Source organism: Silene latifolia, chromosome 10 (assembly GCF_048544455.1).
Source record: "Silene latifolia isolate original U9 population chromosome 10, ASM4854445v1, whole genome shotgun sequence".
In the NCBI taxonomy this organism is placed as follows: domain Eukaryota; kingdom Viridiplantae; phylum Streptophyta; class Magnoliopsida; order Caryophyllales; family Caryophyllaceae; genus Silene; species Silene latifolia.
The window spans coordinates 25,509,807-25,529,021 of NC_133535.1; the positions used below are offsets into that span (position 1 = coordinate 25,509,807).

A 19,215-nucleotide genomic window follows, 5' to 3' on the forward strand; every position below is an offset into this window, starting at 1 on the left:
GAGTAATATATAAGCAATTATTAAGACACTGTCTCAGGTTAGAATTTGTGAGCCTCATACTCTGCCAATCAATGCAAATCAATGGTTGTATTACATAAAAGTTTTAGACATATTCTCACCCTCTAAGGAACGACACGCAGTGAACAAAAATTGAATACTACTATCATCAAATTCAGCAAGCTCCACACATGTTACCTACACCATCATTTAATTGATTATGTATGTTAATCATTAGAATGGAATTTCAGTATTTAATATGCTATGTATTATGTTCGAATAATTCGATGGAGTGTGACAGACGTAAACATTAGTTGGTTTGTCATCAAATTAGCCTATGACAAAACTAAAGCAATGCGACTGATCAAGCCGAACGTCAAAGTGTAAAAGCAGCTACAATAAACCGGACCCGAATAATCGAGACTAAACGTGAGTACGTGACTCCAAATGATTTAATTGAAATGAGAACCTTCATAAATCGGACTCGACAACCCAACCAGAAATGACCCGAACTACAACGACCTTGTCCAAGTCTGATCTAAATGGTTCAATTGACAGGTCTGCATGAGACTTGTGTACCATTGACTTGATTTTAATGGCTTTTTATTCCATTTGACTATTTTATTATCTTCCAATTTTAATAATATGAAGGGAGACAAACGTCCACAATGTAATGATTAAAGCAAAAATAAATAAAGTTTTGTTTTAAACTATTTAGAATTCCTTCTCTTCTGGAATATACACAGGTAAAATACAATCTAAAAAATCTTATTAAAAAATATTATTATCCCTATGTACACAAATATATGAAAAAATATCTTCTCTTATGGAATATACACAAATAAAATACCTTCCCCATTCTACCACAACTCAAATACTACATCTTCAACGTCCACCACGTTTGTCCCAATTGATTTTTAACTCATAAATTCCTAATCCTAGAGAAATAGAAAGATTCTAAATACACTATATAAAGAACTAATTTCAATGTTAAACTTACCTCTAGAAAAGAATATCCTGCAATTTCTTTAAGCAAACATGGCACCAAGGTATGTTCTCCGAGTGTGGTCTTCGCTCCTGCATCAAAGCAGTAATAAGTTAATTTATATTAACTTGAATTTTTCTTTGCAACAGATCTGTTACACACGTCAATGAACTAAGTCCCACACCGCCTGACAACGAAGACTACGGCATTAACGACTGGAAAACTAGGACAACCATCATTACACAAGGAGACGATATAGGGATAGCAATCGGCCGGAGGATATATATGCCTCCAACATTCACCGGGAGCCCCAGATACATGCAACAGATGCAACAGAACTGAAGTGTTTTCAAATCTACCTAAAATTCAATAATTTCATTAATATCACTATTAATATACATAAAGAGGTTAGATAGTATTTGGCCGTTATGCATCAATGTATAATTTAATAAGACTATGTTTTCCTTTGTCCATGACCATGTTCACGATCGTTTGATTCAGCAACACCATTGAAACTTCATTTAGAGACTCAGACTTCGACAACTGTTTCAAGAACACGGCAATTGTACTACCCTCTTCAATCTAACAAATGCCAAGTTCAACAAACACCACCACATCATTTGCATACAAAAATCATTAAGTCTCTCTTAAAACAGTGGGAGTGTTGCCATGAAATGGTATTCGTCCTGCCATATGCTGATTAAAAAAAAAAATATATATTGAATGCTAAACAAAATGAGAAAGCTCGGACCTTTGAGGGATAATACGAAACCAGCGAATCAGGAACAATAGTAGATTGCAACAATTTCATCTCATCACCGTTTCATAGTTGTTGATGTCGTTATTAGGCAACGAATCCGGCAGAGAATATATACTGCAACCTCATCAGATGAATTGAAAGTTCATGATTTGGGATTTTGGATGTCAATCCAAGAATTAGATGAAAAAATAGACCGCAAATAACAAGTGAAGATCAATCACTCATGATGATGAGTCATAATTTGAGTTTAAGATAAATGCAGAATTAATAGAAATCGGGTACGAGTGAATATCATATGGGTAAACAGATCTGAGGTTGGGGAAGCGATTGGTGGTGGTTCATCTGGAAGTTATGGTGTTCGATTGTGGTAAATGGGTGGTGGTGCGCGGTTCGGTAGGAGGGTAACGATGGAAAGTTCTGGAGGTGATGGGTGAATAGAAATTGAAACGATTAAGATAATTTATTTTATGTAGGCTGCAATTTTATGGAAAAGAACAAGTGTTAATCCATTGGACACAGTTATTTAAATTAAAAATTAATTATAGTTAGGACTAAAATGTAGCTTAGTTATTTGATTTAAAATATAATTAAAGTTAGGACTAACAATGAGAGTTTTAAACACCGAAAATAAGGGGAAACGGTAAAAAGTACCTTCTTTGAGTAATTGATACATAACTTTTAGATATCACTTAAAAGGAAATGAAAAGGTCCATAAAATTAGAGGAAAAACAAATTTAAAACCCGTGCAACGCACGGGCAAAAAATCTAGTTGTTAATATTCACATGTTCCATGAATGACATAGGCGAGTTAAGCACATGAAAACAATAAACGGAGGTTATGTAGTAACATATTCCCAGACAAAGTTGCACACTTTAACTTTGCAACAAAATTTGTTGTACTCATATACATGGAACACGTAGCTAAGGCTTCATGGGATTGATTAATTAATATATATACATGCTTCAACAAAACAGGTATCCAAAATCAAATCAATATATACATATTGGGTAGCCAGAGGTCGTATAAACAAAAACTCAAACCAAGGCCAAATTTATAGAACACGAACTATTCTATACGATAATGAAATCTTTTTTAATTAAGCAAGGCAGAGGCGATTATTTGCTCTGATACCAACTGTAAGTTTTATAGTCTAAAATAACATGTTCTAACATAATGAACATGTATAAACTGAATGCAGAAGCGATAAAAGAGATCGATTACTTACCTCCAGCCATTGCGTGAAATAATTGATCCGTCTTAATGAATAACCCAAATCCTTACACCCCAAATCTGACTTGGCTTCCAATCCCTCAGCCTCACAATTTAGATGGTGTATTTTCTTAATGAGGTAGGCTTGGTGAACCCTAATCAGAATAAATATGTTCCCCTTATATAGACTCTTGCCATCAAAGAGTCAACGGGACAGTTTCCTAAATTGTGAGTGGTAACTTATGGGAGACAATAGTGGAAACAAAATCATATGTAATTCCACCATACAATGGACCAACTTAATTTCCATAAAATAACTTAATTAAATATTAATATAATACTTATTTGATTTATGGAAATATCTTACAAAATCCACTTTTACTTTCTTAAATTGCAGGTACACCTCATAATAGAGAAATCCACTTTTATTGTAGTATGTGGTTTGTTTTTTCCCTCATGTTATACTATAAGGAGGCGTTTGGTACGGGAAAGGGTAAGAATGAAATCAAGAAAGGGCAAGAGAGGGAAATGAATGGGATCACCCATATTATACTTGGGTGTTTGGTTGACAATTAGAGGAAAAGGGAATTAAAAGCCAACATCCACCATCTCCACCACCATTACCCACCACCTACCACCATTATCTACACCGACACCACCACAAGTAGCGGCGCCGACGATCTTCTTCACGGTACCCCACGACGAACCTAATCACCGCGCCTCACCCCCTTAACAAACACCACAATCCCGACCCCAAACACCTTATTCATTCTAAAAAATCCACCACAACCCTTCGAAAACCCCTCCCCCACCCCTTAAAACACCAAATCTGGTGTGGCCGGCGTCGGGCGGTTGCAGTGGTGTGGCCGAGGAAGGTATTGGTGGTGGTTGGTGGGGGTGGGAGAGTTACTGAAGGTGTTGGTGTGGTGTTTAGTGGTTGAGGATATGGGGTAGCGTGGATAGGCGACGTCACTGGTGATGGTTGTGTCGGCGTCCCTGGTGGTGGTTGTGTTGGTGTGGTGGGTGAAGGGTGTAGGTGGCAGTGGTTGATGGTGTGAGAGGGTGTGGCGGGTGTTGGTGGGAGTGGTGGAAATAGGGAGTAGAAGGAAGAAGGGATTATGGGGTTATGGGCTTACCCAAGGGGGGGAGGGGTAAGGATGAGAATGGTTTTGGGGGTAAGGGGGGGTATGGGTTACCCTTTCTTTGTGTCAAACAAACAACAACAAAAGGAATTAACCATTTTTATTCTCTTTCCCTTTCCTTATTCCCCCCAACCAAACGCCCCCTAAGTTTATTGAATGGTTAGAATCCATGAAATTATAATTGTTGTTTCTTTTTTATGTGTATTATTATTCCAGAAACCATAAGTTTCCTTTTAACAAGACAAAGGTTCACTATGCAACATTCGACGTTACATGTTTTGGTCGTCCATTGCCGAGGTTATCATCTAAGGAAAGCTTACATGTTCTTGGGATGTATAGAATCTTTGTATAATACATAGTATGTCACTTGGAAGTTGGAATGTGTTTGTTATAAATATATCATTGTCTTGAGTTTAGTTTTGATTAATAATACAATTATTGGGTATTTGAACGCCAAGGTTTTCCCCATCCAGTTTATTGGTATTGTCGTATGCATACGCAAATATTTGTTCATTCCGTTTATTTGACCTTGTCATTTAGGTTATGCAGTGGTTGTTATATAACACGTTTTATAAACTATTCTCTTTATTTAAATTTAGGTGCCTTTACCACACAATTTCATCAATTTCAGAAACGCCAGCTACCAACCGCTATAAATAATTCTTACTCAATGTAATATCCGACACAGCGACACATATGATCAAAAACAGACCAACCGGACAAAGTAATGAAAGTTAATACTAGCAAACGTATTTGGTGACAATCATGTTTGTATATACACTATAAAAATGTGTAAAGGGGACATGCCTATATTATTGGTTCGTTGGTAGTGTTAGAATTGTTTCCCTTCATCGTTCTCTGTTTCACATACATCATTGAATCTTCATCATTATACAGGGATTATTTTCGAGTTTCTGATACAATTTAATTTCAAGGTCTGGTTTTTGCCTTGTATTTAAATTAGAATGTATTATCTCAATTAAGTTTGTTGTTGGTGTTTGTATTATCTCAAATACGACGACACCGAGAAAATTATCAACTAGCATAGATAAACAAGAACAACGAAGCAAATAAAGGTGAGTTGAGTGTACTAATACAATACCTAGATAAATATGAAGTTAAGAGTTCGATTCTAACCCGCAATATAATGTGCTCATTCGAACCCAAACAAAAGTCCGAGTAAGAAATCACTGAAGACAATTAACAATAATCCTTTGAAAATTTATTAACAAAAATCTATGATGTGGCCAACATAATGAATACACAAAGTGGAGGAGGACAATATGCAAATAATTAAGAGTTATGATTTAAGAAACTAAAAAGGGAAATAAACATTTAATATATGCATTAATTGTATTGATTCATGTGTAATTTATTCTCTAATTTCTAAATTAATACCAAATTTAGAAGGATATTAAATGCTTAAATACAACCCATTGGGTTGTATATAGCATTTCCCAATAACTAAACAATTATTATTGTCACTACTACAGATACAGCCTATAACAACGGGTAAAAACCGTTGTAAAAACAAAAAGCGGACGTTGTTAAAGCGGCCGTTGTAGAAGGTATTTACAACAGTTTGCTTATTTAGTGAAACCGTTGTCTAAAGTATTCACCACGGTTAAAAGCCGTTGTTGTTGGGTGTTCTCCGTTGTGGAAAGTGTTTCAAAATTTTGGAGGGAATAATATAACAACGGTTGTCGTATGTATAACCGTTGTTGTAACTTTCCCTCCAAAATTGTGAAGTCTTTTGACAACGGGTTTATGCTACATACCCGTTGTTGAAATTATTAGTAACAACGGTTCTTAGTTGAAGCCACAGTTGTTGTAACTTTACCTTCAAAATTGTGAAGACTTTTAACAACGGTTCTTCGTTTAAAACCTGTTGTTGAATATTATGCGCGGGTATTTGTGAAAGTCATTCACAACGGTATTTTTTTATTAACCGTTGTGAAAAGTATTCACAACGGTTTTTTTTTAGTAACCGTTTTTATTACGAATTCCTAATGTTTTGAAAAATTAAATTTGTTTCATGCCATTCAAAAACCTGCATATATCAAAGAACCATATACCAAAGACTAAAGATAAATCACAAATGGGTTCATCGAACTCAATAGATTCAATTCAACCACAACAAAGAAGATCATCATATATATATATATATATATATATATATATATATATATATATATATATATATATATATATATATATATACTTACAAGGAGTTGAATTTACATGAACTAATCATTCCCTAACTTCAACAAAAAATTTACTAATAAGTTGATCTAAACTCTGAGTATCATGCATTATTTCTATTTTCTAAGACGTAGTTGCCCCACATGTCTCTTACCTCGTCTATATCTATACTTGAGTACTGCTGAATCTGTTGTGATGGGTTGATTGCATACTGCGGAAAAAACAAAGAGAAGACATTATGGTATATATAGCAGCAAGCAAGCTAAGACAACATTAGCAACATCATGGTATATATAGTAGCAAGCAAGACAACATTATAGCTCTAATTTAAAAAAAGTAATAAACACATTATTAAATTACTAACCTTTTCTGGAATAATGATATATCTTCGCCTAATAATCTCCAACATGAACCGACAAGCGTAGTATCCACATTGTATGCTATCTGGCTGGCGAGGGGCCTATTATTACATAAAAACAAACAGACGAGAGAAGACTCACATCAGAATCTTGAACTTTAGGTATTGAATTAGTATTAAACACAGATTTTGCACTTAATGTTATTGTATTTGAGCACGTACCCCTGTTATCGTAATAAAATCAGGGCCAACATCAGAATCTTTCGTGGGTTGATCCTGCTCGTTTGCTCTTTTCTTCTCAAAGGCCCTTTTTTTTTAAAAATAAAAAAGGAGGCAGAAACTCATTTTTTTAGGGCAAAAATGAGCTTTTTTCTATAAATAAAAATTGAAACTTAATGTTATTATAAATAAATCAGTATTATAAACTTACATATTAATCAAGCGCTTAAAAGTCTCGCTTGGTTGATGATGTAAAGAGTCCAACCAGAAAACTTTATTCTTTGTCGGCATGATGGCTGCTAGCACCCAATGAGTCCTACATCAAGAGATATCATCATTATTAATAAGTACATATATTAGTTATGAAAATGCAATTGTAGGGGGAAACGTAATATTAATTTGTTTATTACCCTTTTTCATTATAAGCGCCAAAAATCAGCTTCTTGGTTGTCGCCAATTGCTGAGCAATATAATCTACCCGTTGTTCGAACGAGAAATCCGGAATAAATAAAGATAAAACATAGGGGCACATGAATCCGTATTGATCAGATGGAATATTCTTCTCGGGGATCACTCTCAATTTCAATATCCTACATTATTACGGTATTAATTCCGGTATTTAAAACACTATCTAGTAGTCAGAATATTAGACTATGAAATTATTTATTAAGAAACTTACTTCATCCAAACAAATATGTGTGCTATATCAATCTGGTCTAGGCCACCCCATACGGCTAGCGATGATCCCATGATATAAGCGCTTGGCGCTCACCCTAGAATATCCTCCTCGAGCGGAATAACTATCGGTTGCTCGGTGGCTATGCGATGGTCGACCTCCTCATGCAGTCTCATCATCGTCACCGTTCTTACTTTTTGCATGTAATCCTTCCCTTTATATTGTGTGGAGTTTAAACTCCTAACTTTCGTGTCCGGAAAGAATGAGTCTTTGATTTTGTGCTACTACCACCAGCCTACACATGTAGTAGATAATTAAAATAATAAAAAATCCAAAGGTAACATATCCTAGTTGGAGTAATAAAAATAAAAGCGTACTTAATTAAATATCTCGTCAACCTGCTCTTTCAATGATGAGGTAGTAGTAGTAGGTAAGACTGAGGACTTAGGCTTATCAGTCTTTTTTGTCCCCTACACAAAATTACCATACTTTTTATAAATACAGACAAAATATAAATAAAGGGAGCGAGGTTTTTAAAAAAATGGAGAAGTTAATTAAATACCTCATCAAGTTGTTGTCTCGACGAGGTCGTTGGCATGTCTGTGGACTTAGGCTTATCCGCCAAAGCCGGCGTTTTTGTTCCCTACAAAAAAAAATAACATATAAATTTAACATATAAAAACATTCAACAATTAAAAATGTAACATATATATAAAGGTATTTCTTCTAACCCCAATTTCCGCTTTCTTGAGGCGAGATATCTTCGCCAAGTAGATGTGAGTTTCAGGCCATTGGATGAAACTTCCAAGCGCATCTCCCGAATGGTAATGTCGTCACGAATCGGGACAGAAGCGATTGCAAGTTTTCATGGCCTGGTAAGACTGTAGTTATCTCTACTTTGGTATGATTCGCAAAAGTTTTTCGCCATGAACTACGCTTTCACGCTCGCTGCAGATTTGGTGTGCATTTCTACGAGACCCCAGCCAACACGCACATGTGGCTTTTCGGTTCTATTAGGGTCGAAAGAATAACTGGCCTCTTGTTTATGGCCTGAAGAATATACACATACATTATTATATCTTTGCAAAAACGCTTCAGCATTCAAAAGATTTTGCAAAAACGCTTTCTGTCTGAGGCCGATTTTTGCACAAACTTCAGCATTCATATAAATTTAACTAATTAAACACTTCATGCATACCTTACTGAAAACAGGGAACTGACTTGAAGGGGATGTATGCTGTTTTCCATCAGCCGTCTTCTCAAGTTGCATCTCCTTTTCGGACCCATTATTTACCTAATAAAATTAACCAATGGCACCATGTCGGAAGTTATAGCATTAGAGCCGGCAAAGAACACACCCCCGATCTTACCCAAAAAAAAAAAAAAAATAAGGAAGTATTAAGTACCTGATCGGCTTTAGTTGTTACAACTTCAGAAGCATTATTAGGTACCTGATCTTTCTGAATCTCGTTGACCGATACTTCCTTCTCATGTATTGCCAAGGTAGTAGCGGCCTCTTGACCAATCTGTTGTACCTTATTATTACCCCCTTTAGAAATGACATCCTCCATCATCTTCACTTCTTCTTCGGAAAGTTTACCTCCAAAGATTCACTTTAGTAGTACGGATGCCATTAATCAAGTCGCTTGCCAAGAATGTAATGTGTCAACAATTTTTATCCCAACAATAACATGTGAATTGAACTTAAATGAAAATAATAGAATAAATGTTACCATGTCGGCCTTCTCGGACTTAGTCTTCCTTTTCTTCTTTATCTCGGCGTTTTCCCATAATATTTCGTTACTCCAACCCGTAACGGGACGCCCCTCAAACGACCTGGATGTTCGGGTCGGCCGATCGCTCTAGCAAGAACGTCATTACGACCACTGGGAGTGAATTTCCCTTCTTCTACCTCTTTCAATACGTTGTCCTATAATATATTAAATAAAATTCAAATTATATTTGTGACTAAAATAATAAAGTTAGTAATGAACTCGTCTTAATAAAATAATGCTTACTATGTTGGCCAAAACTTCCTCATCATATTTGTCACGCGACGACCGGGATCCTTTAGGCGTGTGCCCTTCTTTATAAGTTACATGCCGATCCACCTCTTTCACTCCCTTTGCCACCTACACATTAACATGGTAACATTTATACACGTAAATGTGTATCAATGCAAGTCCAAGTGTGATTAAAAAATAAAGTCTCACGGGGGAATAATGCATGCTACTTACGAGGTTCTCTTCTATCTTTCTCAGAATCCGCCTCGAGAACCATACCATTTCCCCTTCTTGCATGAAATGTTAGCACGATTTCTTCCGCTAACGGCCTTCAAATAATTATATAAAAGCGCAAGTAGATGAGATAATAAAAAGATTATATAAAGGACTCATTAATTAAAAAAATGATAGGTAAATCGTTAAAAGGCGAGGATATTTAACCTCAAACTTCTCGTAGTTCATCTTTTTGAAAAGATCCCATTGTTCCTGCTTGATGGTGGGACACTTGTTTTCCGGTGGGCTCTTACGCATCTCCCCCGTTGCCTTGTCTACATACAACCAATCCCTAGCAACGTCGCACCTCCACTGCCTGTGGACATCCGCTGCCTTATGCATTAAATACGGATCATGGCTTTCATCGGGTATAATAAAGCCTTCCTTTACACGAGCCAAGTATAACTCCGCCAATTTTGGATTCAAACTTCTAAAATCATCTAAATGGATAGGTACAAACTGTCTTGTGCAAGTACCAATCCAACTGGAGAAAAGACCCGCATTTGGACCAGTAGGGAAACCCATCTCACTCCATGTTATTTTGAACGGCTGTTTAGCGGCTATAGCTGCAAGGACTTTCTGGCACTTCATAGCACCCCTCTCACCAGGCTTATTATCACCAGGCTTATTATTCTTTTGACTTAACAACGTACATGCAGAGTATTACCTAAAACCCTAAACCCTAATAGGAATGAAAATTTAAAACAACAGATTGAGCTTCTAAAATCCTAAACCCTAATAAGAGGAGTGAAGTAGATGATGCGGGATGATAAAGATAACAAAGAAGACGAAAAACAAACAGATGCATGAAAAAGAAACAAGATGATCGTCTTAAAACCCTAATGACGAAACACAAAATTAAAGTGAACATACCTGATGATGATGATGATAAAGAGAACGAGCAGGATGATAAGGGAAGGCAACGAAATCTGGGCGTCGGAAATTAGGCGACGGCCGGCAACGAGAATGTAGAAAGCGAGGAAGAGAAAGAATTAACTCAGGATACCAACGGTTGAACTAATAATGTTGTGTGTGTTTGTGTATGGCATGCTGTATGGGTTTCTAAATTAGTTTTTTATTAAGACAAACTTTTGACAACGGGTGCTCAAAGCCGAACCGTTGTTATATGTTAATAACAACGGGTCAATAAAAGTCAACCGTTGTCAAAAGTTTATTACAACGGTTAAAATATACCCGTTGTAATATATTTTCACCAAATTTGCGCCAAAATGAAATATGTCAAAAAAATCATTGACAACGGGTAGAGGTACTACACCCGTTGTTGAAAGTATTAACAACGGGTAATTTAAATATAACCGTTGTTATTGTTGAACCTTTTTTTTTTTTAAAAATTACTGTAATTCCAATACAGTCCAAACCTGTAACACATATACTGCAACATTATTCAGCAATTTCAACACCAACATCCAGATTTAATAATAAGATCAAGAAAATAAGACAACACCAAAGATGCATGCATACCGCATATCTAAGCTACAGGAATTACCATGCCATGCAAATTTGGGAATTTTTATTTAACAATATAATGACCATTATTGATTTACCAATAAATTAAACCATCAAATTATTGGTTTGAAAATGACTCAAAATGTTGGTCGTCCATATCACTGTGTCCTGATGAACTATCTCAGGATCGGGGACGTTTCTTGGATGTCATAGTTTCTTCGTTAACCCAAATACCTTCACCATTGTCATCACGTATATAGATGCTTTCAGTGTCCTCATGATCAGTGTCAACATCGTCGAAATAAGATACAGTGGTAGACTGATCCATTCCCTCAAAAACGACATCCTGATCATCATCACCATTATCGGATGGACTACTCCTTCTACTCCTTATAGACAAGACAATGACCACTTCTTATCCATAGGATCGGTGACATAGAATACTTGTTTAGCTTGGGATGCCATTATGAAAGGATCATCCTTATTATTGCCAACCTTACCCGGATTGACCAACGTAAATCCCATCTTATCCTTTCGGACACAATGGATGTTGTTATCAACCCGATTCATCGAAACAAAGGCATTGTGAAATCAATGTAATCTAGTACCAATATTTCTTGAATAACACCATAATAAAGGCATTTTCCCCAAATAGGCTTTTAATCTTTTGAAGTAGCAAAGTGCATTGCCTTAAATTCAGAACTCACACCACTATTTTGCATTGTGCTCAACTCATCTTGCTCGCGGGTGTAAAAAGTATATCCTTTAATGGCAAAACTGTTGTAAAAGGTGACCCTGGCATTTGGACCTAAACCAAGACGTAGTAACCTAGGAGAGATGTCATCACCAGTTTGATCAAGACAATCGTAAGACAATATTCCTAAACCACTCTTGAAACGTCTTCGTATGCTCGTTCGCAATCCACTTCTCGGTCTTGTTTTGGTGATCGTATTTGAGCTCATCTTTGTGTTATTGAATATAAGGTTGCACCTCATCTTCGTTGTTTAGCACATACATGTGTGCTAAATGCAACATTTCACGTGTCACAATTTTTTCAACCCGGCCCCTAATACCTTTTCCGGTCATCCAGTCACTATGACGATTCTTAGGAACGCCAATCAACTCCTTCGGGGAGAGATGAGCGTAACAATATGAAAGAGCTTCGTCTAAAATAGCGCGTTCAGCAATACAACCTTCTGGACGATACCGATTAGATGTATAGTCCTTGTAGACTTTCATCAATCTTTCGAAAGGATACCGGTATCTCAAGTACACGGGCCCAAGGTACAAAATCTCCCTAACCAAGTGAATGGTCAGATGAATCATGATAGTGAAGAAAGAGGGTGGAAAATACATTTCCAACCGACAAAGAGAGGTTACAACGAGGTCCTGCAATGAATCCGCGTCATCGGGATCGATGACTTTCTCGCATATGGACTTGAAGAAGAGACAGAATCTAGTTATAGCATATCTTACCTTTTCGGGTAAAATGGAACGAATAGCCACAGGTAGTAATTGTTGCATCAAAGTGTGACAATCATGTGACTTTAACCAGGTGAGTTTTAGGTCTTGCATCGACACTAGGCTTTTGATGTTCGACGAATAACCATGTGGCACTTTAATTCCATTCAAGCATGCACAGAACTCTTTTCTCTCATTCCGTGAAAGGGTAAAAGGTGCTGGCGGTAAAAATGTACGATTACCTCTCTTCTGTGGTGCCAACTCTAGCCTAATACCCATCATTTTCATATCTTCCCTAGCAGCGGCGTTATCCTTTGTTTTACCAGGAACATTCAGAAGGGTATTGATAATATTATCACGGACATTTTTCTCAATGTGCATGAAATCGAGGCAATGCCGACCTCCAGTCAGCCAATATGGAAGTTTATCAAAAAATATGGATCTTTTCTTATACCCACGAGTAGACAATTTAGAGTCGCTCTTCTTCCCATAATCTATCTCAATATGCTTTACTTTCCGATAAACTTCATGCCCACTCAAAATTCTAGGAGGTTGACGAAGTTCTTGTCTTCCATTGAATGCTTTCTGCATCTTGCGATAACAATGCTCATGATACAAGAACCTCCTATTTCCCATATACACATACTTACGAGAAGACTTCAAGTATTCGGACTCGATATCCTCCCCACACAATGGACAAGCCTCTTTCCCATGAACTGTGTGCCCGAAAGGTCGCCATAAGCCGGATAGTCGGTTATTGTACACAATAACATCGCTCTCAAATTGAAAGTTTCGTTCTTATATGCATCAAATACGTCTATCCCACTATCCCACAACAATCGCAAATCATCTAGAAGAGGTTCCAAATATACATCTATATCATTTCCAGGTTGTTTAGGGCCGGAATTAACAACGACAACATCAAATACTTTCTTTTCATGCACACATATGGAGGTAAGTTATAAATAGCCAACACTACTGGCCAAGTACTATGTTGGCTACTCATGTTTCCGTGTGGGTTCATTCCATCGATGGGACAGCGCTAGACGTAAGTTTCTAGGTTCATTGCCGAACTCGGGATACTTAGCGTCGAACGATTTCCATTGCTTACCATCTGTCGGGTGTCTTAGCTTTCCATCATTTATTCTTCCTGTTTCATGCCAAGTTAACATTTTTGCATCATCGGGATTCGCATAAATCCTTATGACTCTTGGTATCAATGGAAAATACCACAACACCTTAGCCGGATCCCTTCCTTATCCTTATAACGCCACTCCAAACATTTAGGGCAATTGGTTAAGTTTTGATATAATTTCCGATACAATATGCAATCATTTGGACATGCATGTATTTTCTCATATTTCATACCCACTCCTCTTATTAGTTTTTTCGCCTCATATGTCTTAACAGGTAGAACATTACCATCAGGAAGCAACTCCTTTATCAAGGCTAAAAACTAGTGAAACACGTGTCACTCACCCCATTTGCCCCCTTGATATTATACAACTTCACCACAGCAGACATTTTTGTGAACTTACAACCAGGATACAGAGGTGCTTCGGACTCACACAACTTCTCATACATGTTGTTAAGGTCATCCCAATTACTAGTGTCATCACCTACATCTTCAAAAGCAATGGACTCATCATCATTCTCTTCATTATCTATAGACCCAACATTCAACTTCTCTACTTCCAACTCTTCCAACTCAAAAAACTCGGCAAACTCGGGATCATCGCTTAGCCTTTCGTGTACCTCAACATCATCTTCTTCCGAGTTATTCTCTTCCTCTAATGATTCCCCATGAAAAATCCAAAGTGTATAGGATCGACTAAATCTCCACTTTTCTAGGTGTATTTTAACGTCCGGAAAAGCCATATAGCTAATATTACCACATCTTTCACAAGGACATGCAATACTAGAATAACCTTTCAAATTGTTCGAAACGAATTCATAAAATTCAGCTAAACCATCCTTGTAGGTGCGGTCACTCATATTTGCATCAATCATCTAAGTTCGAGTCATTATTCTACATTCGTAATAATAGGCAACTAATTCAGAAAATACAATAATAGGCAAACAAATAAACGACATTCAGGAAAGCAATTAAGCTAAATTATCAACAAATTAGATAATAACCCAAAAAATCCTATATCTAGTTATAAGCGTTGCTAAGAAACATATATATACCTGATTGATAAACACGATGAGGGAGAGAAGACGTGACAACAGTGACGGAGATGAAGACAGAGAGACGATCAGGGAGGAATGGAGGATGATATAGTAGCAGTATTAGCTTGTGTTTGTATTTGTAGCGTATAGCAGAATAAAGCAATATGTTGTTCTTAAGATTTTCATAATATTAATAACAACGGTTATTGAGTCTACAACCGTTGTTAAAACGTATTAGAAACGGGTTCTAATATAACCGTTGTGATTACTTTTCACTAATTTGGCGCCAAACCATTAACAACGGTTAAATTTTAACCGTTGTTATTAGTTTTCTCAATAACAACGGTTGTTTAAGTATGACCCATTGTTAAAACCAATAACAACGGTTAACAACACATAACCGTTGTAATTAAGTTTGGTAAAATTCGCGGAATCAATTCTACAACGTGTTTTGATGATTTTCGTGAATAAGCGTTGTTAAAGGGCCGTTGTGGTTGCCTGTATTTGTAGTAGTGTGTGTGAAACGGTTTTATTATATAAAAAGACAATTTATTTGTTAATATTAAATAAACAAACTTTTTATAAAAAGAAACCGTCTCACGCCCTATGTTATTCTATAATTTGTGATAAATAAATACTTAAGCTCGGACTCGGGAAAGAGCCAAAGGCCTACCCGTCTAGATATATATCCCGTACTCCGTAAGAAGTAGGCATATGCTTTAAAAATAAAGTCACAATCTCCTATATATAAAAGCTGAAGTGTTAAATTAGACAATGAAAAAAATTGTTATGGGAAAAGATTTTCTTGTATTCGTGTGTGTTCGTACAAAGACATAACAACGCATATATATCGTTTACAATGGACCCGAAACCCTATATTTTCTACCGACACAATATACGAGATATGGTAACTAACCATAATAAAAGATATATAAAATATACGAGGATCGAAATCGTATCAAAACATATTATCTCGTAACACCCCCCCCTCAAGTTGGAGCGTGGGGATCAACGACGCCCAACTTGGATAGCAAATGTAAAAACTCGCGCACACCTAAAGCCTTCGTGAGAATGTCAGCGACTTGATTAGACGTGTGAACATACATTGGGACAATCAATCCATCTTGGATCGCATTTCGCACGAAGTGACAGTCGATTTCAATATGCTTACTTCGCTCGTGGAAAACAGGATTACGCGCAAGATGAAGAGCCGCTTGATTATCGCAATGTAAGACCGCGGGTACATGAGTAGGGACTCGAAGGAATTGTAAAATACCACGCAACCATTTAACTTCACAAGTCGCCGCAGCCATGGCTCGATATTCAGACTCAGCGGAAGAAAGAGACACGGTGTGCTGTTTCTTTGTTTTCCAAGAGACGGGACTAGGACCCAGAAATACACAATAAGCAGTCAAAGAGCGACGGGTCAAAGGACAAATCGCATAGTCTGCATCACAATATACTGATAGATCGAGAGAGGAATCGGAACGAAATAACAGACCTTGACCAGGACTACGTTTCAAATAACGGACAACGCGTAGTGCTTCATTCCAATGAGACTCTCGTGGTTCATGCATAAAACACGATAATATGTGAACACTGTAGGAGAGATCCGGCCGTGTATTGGTCAAATAAATGAGACGACCTACCAGACGACGGTAAGACTCCGGAGCCGGAAGTACGGCATCATCAGCCAAGGCTAGCGTGTGATGTTGCTCGACTGGCACGTTAGCCGGCTTACTTCCAAGCAATCCTGTTTCACTCAATATGTCTAACGCATATTTCCTTTGACAGAGGAAAATTCCACTGGAATTTCTTGCAACTTCAAGACCCAAAAAATATTTCAAGGCTCCGAGATCTTTCATATAAAAACAAGAACTGAGGTAATCCTTTACGCTATGTATTGCTTCCGTATTATTACCTCCAATGACGAGGTCATCGACATAAACCAATATGTAAATCTCAATGCCAGATGCGAAGTAGGCGAATAAAGAATAGTCAGATTGGCTTTGCACAAAGCCGTAACTGACCAGGGATGCCGAAAGCTTTTCAAACCAACAACGGGAAGCTTGACGAAGACCATATAAAGACTTTTTGAGACGACAAACTTTACCTGGCATGTCAACGGAATAACCAAGGGGCAATTTCATGTATACTTCTTCGTCCAATTCACCATGAAGGAATGCATTATGGACATCCATCTGATGCAATTCCCACTTTCTAGCAGCAGCAACGGCGAGAAATACACGGACAGTAACCATTTTTGCAGTGGGAGCAAAAGTCACGAAAAAATCAATCCCCTCTTTCTGTCGATTGCCAAGTATCACAAGACGAGCCTTATATCGTTCCACGGTACCATCAACACGTAATTTTATTTTGTATACCCATTTATTGCCAATAACCATTTTATCAATGGGTAAATCGACTATTTCCCACGTCCCATTTTGTACCAATGCTTCTATCTCTTGATTCATAGCCTCCTGCCATCTCGTATCTTTCATAGCCTCACGAAAATTAGACGGTTCAACAAAATCATCGACTGCAGCAATGAAAGCACGGTGTGCCACAGAAAATTTATCACAAGATAAAACATGAGCTAATGGGAAAGGCATACCTGAAGAGGGCGTTTGGCGTGAATGACTGGAGGAAAGGCTATTGCTTGGGACGGGATGAAGGACGCGAGCACCACTCGACACATATTCATCACGGCTATACTTGGACCACGGCACATGGGGACGCTTTCCTCTTCCTAAATCAGGTTCGACAGTAGGCTGTTCAACAACTGTTTCCGTACCTGTCGACACCTCCTCGACCGCACGCTCCTCAACAACTTCACCAGGTTGTTGGTCGACAGTGTCCATGACACCAACATCATCCAAAATAAAAGTAGCCTCGCCATCAGAAGCATTAGTATCACCAATATACTTGGTACTACTCGACCCATCGACAGTCATGGGAAAATTGAACTCATCAAAAACGACATCGCGAGAGACAAAAAACTCCCTTGACTCTAAATCATAGACTTCCCAACCCTTCTTACCGAAAGGGTAACCAACAAAAACACAACGCCTACTACGCGGTGCGAACTTATCGCCATCCTTACGTGGGTGTCGAGCATAGCACAAACAACCGAAAACTCGCAAGTTACCATACTCTGGCGGTTTACCGAATAATGCCTCATATGGAGTTTTCCCTTCCAAAAGAACAGACGGAGTACGATTAATTAGGTACCCAGCAGCTAAGATGCACTCTCCCCAAAATTCAATTGGTAAATGTGCTTGGAAACGCAGGGCTCGTGCCACATTAAGAATGTGACGGTGCTTTCTTTCTACCCTACCATTCTGCTGTGAGGTACCTACACACGATGTCTGGTGTATGATCCCAAGAGACGAAAAATACGACTTCAAACAAGTGAACTCCGTACCATTATCAGTACGCACCACCTTGACATCTTTATGGAATTGACGTTTTGCCATTGCAATGAAATTTCGTAATAATTGAGACACTTCACTTTTCATTTTAATTAAGTAAACCCAAACAGCACGGGAAAAATCATCGACTATAGTAAGGAAATAAAAACTCCCACAAGATAAAGGAGTACGATAATCACCCCATAAATCACAATGTACCAATTCAAAAATATCCTTGGCTTTATTTCGACTAATAATGAATTTTTCTCGTGTTTGTTTTGCTTTTAAACAAATATCGCAAAGAGTAGAATTGCTATGTTTTTCATTCTTATTATCAACGAAAGGCAAATAACTAACTACCCGACTTGAAGGATGCCCAAGTCTACGATGCCAAATATCAGCTTGACCGTCACCTTTCTCAGCTGCCATAACCGTGTGACTCGTGCCCCCATCCAACAGGTATAGCTTTCCCTTTTGATCACCCGTACCAATCGTCCTCTTCGTTGCGCGGTCCTGTATAACACAAGTTTTATCAATGAAATTTACTTCACAATTAAGTTCAACAATCAACTCGTAAACGGAAACAAGGTTACACTTAAAATCCGGGACAAACAAAACTTTTTGCAAAATTAAATTCCCTCCTAAATTAACGCAGCCTTCCTTCGATGTCGTAGCATATTTTCCGTTGGGAAGGCTCACGGTACACGGTTCAATGCTTTGAACATTATGTAAATTATCAAAACATCCCGTCATATGATGGGTCGCTCCGGAATCGAGTAACCAAAAATTATAATTGTCCGTCTTACCATTCATCCGCACATTCGAAGTTGAAGCTTTATTTTGATTCACATACGCTTCCCATTGCTCCTTTGGTACCGTC

The 19,215-nt window shown here is 37.7% G+C and overlaps 1 long non-coding RNA gene across 1 annotated transcript; it reads right to left on the minus strand.

Moving 5' to 3' along the window:
• Positions 1 to 7,155: 7,155 nt before the first annotated feature.
• On the minus strand, positions 7,156 to 7,595 carry LOC141608894 (uncharacterized). Its single transcript, XR_012527046.1, has 3 exons — positions 7,553 to 7,595; positions 7,284 to 7,463; positions 7,156 to 7,189 (listed from the first exon to the last, which is right to left on the minus strand). It is a non-coding gene; the product is annotated as an uncharacterized LOC141608894 (long non-coding RNA).
• Between the last annotated feature and the right edge of the window lie 11,620 nt (positions 7,596 to 19,215).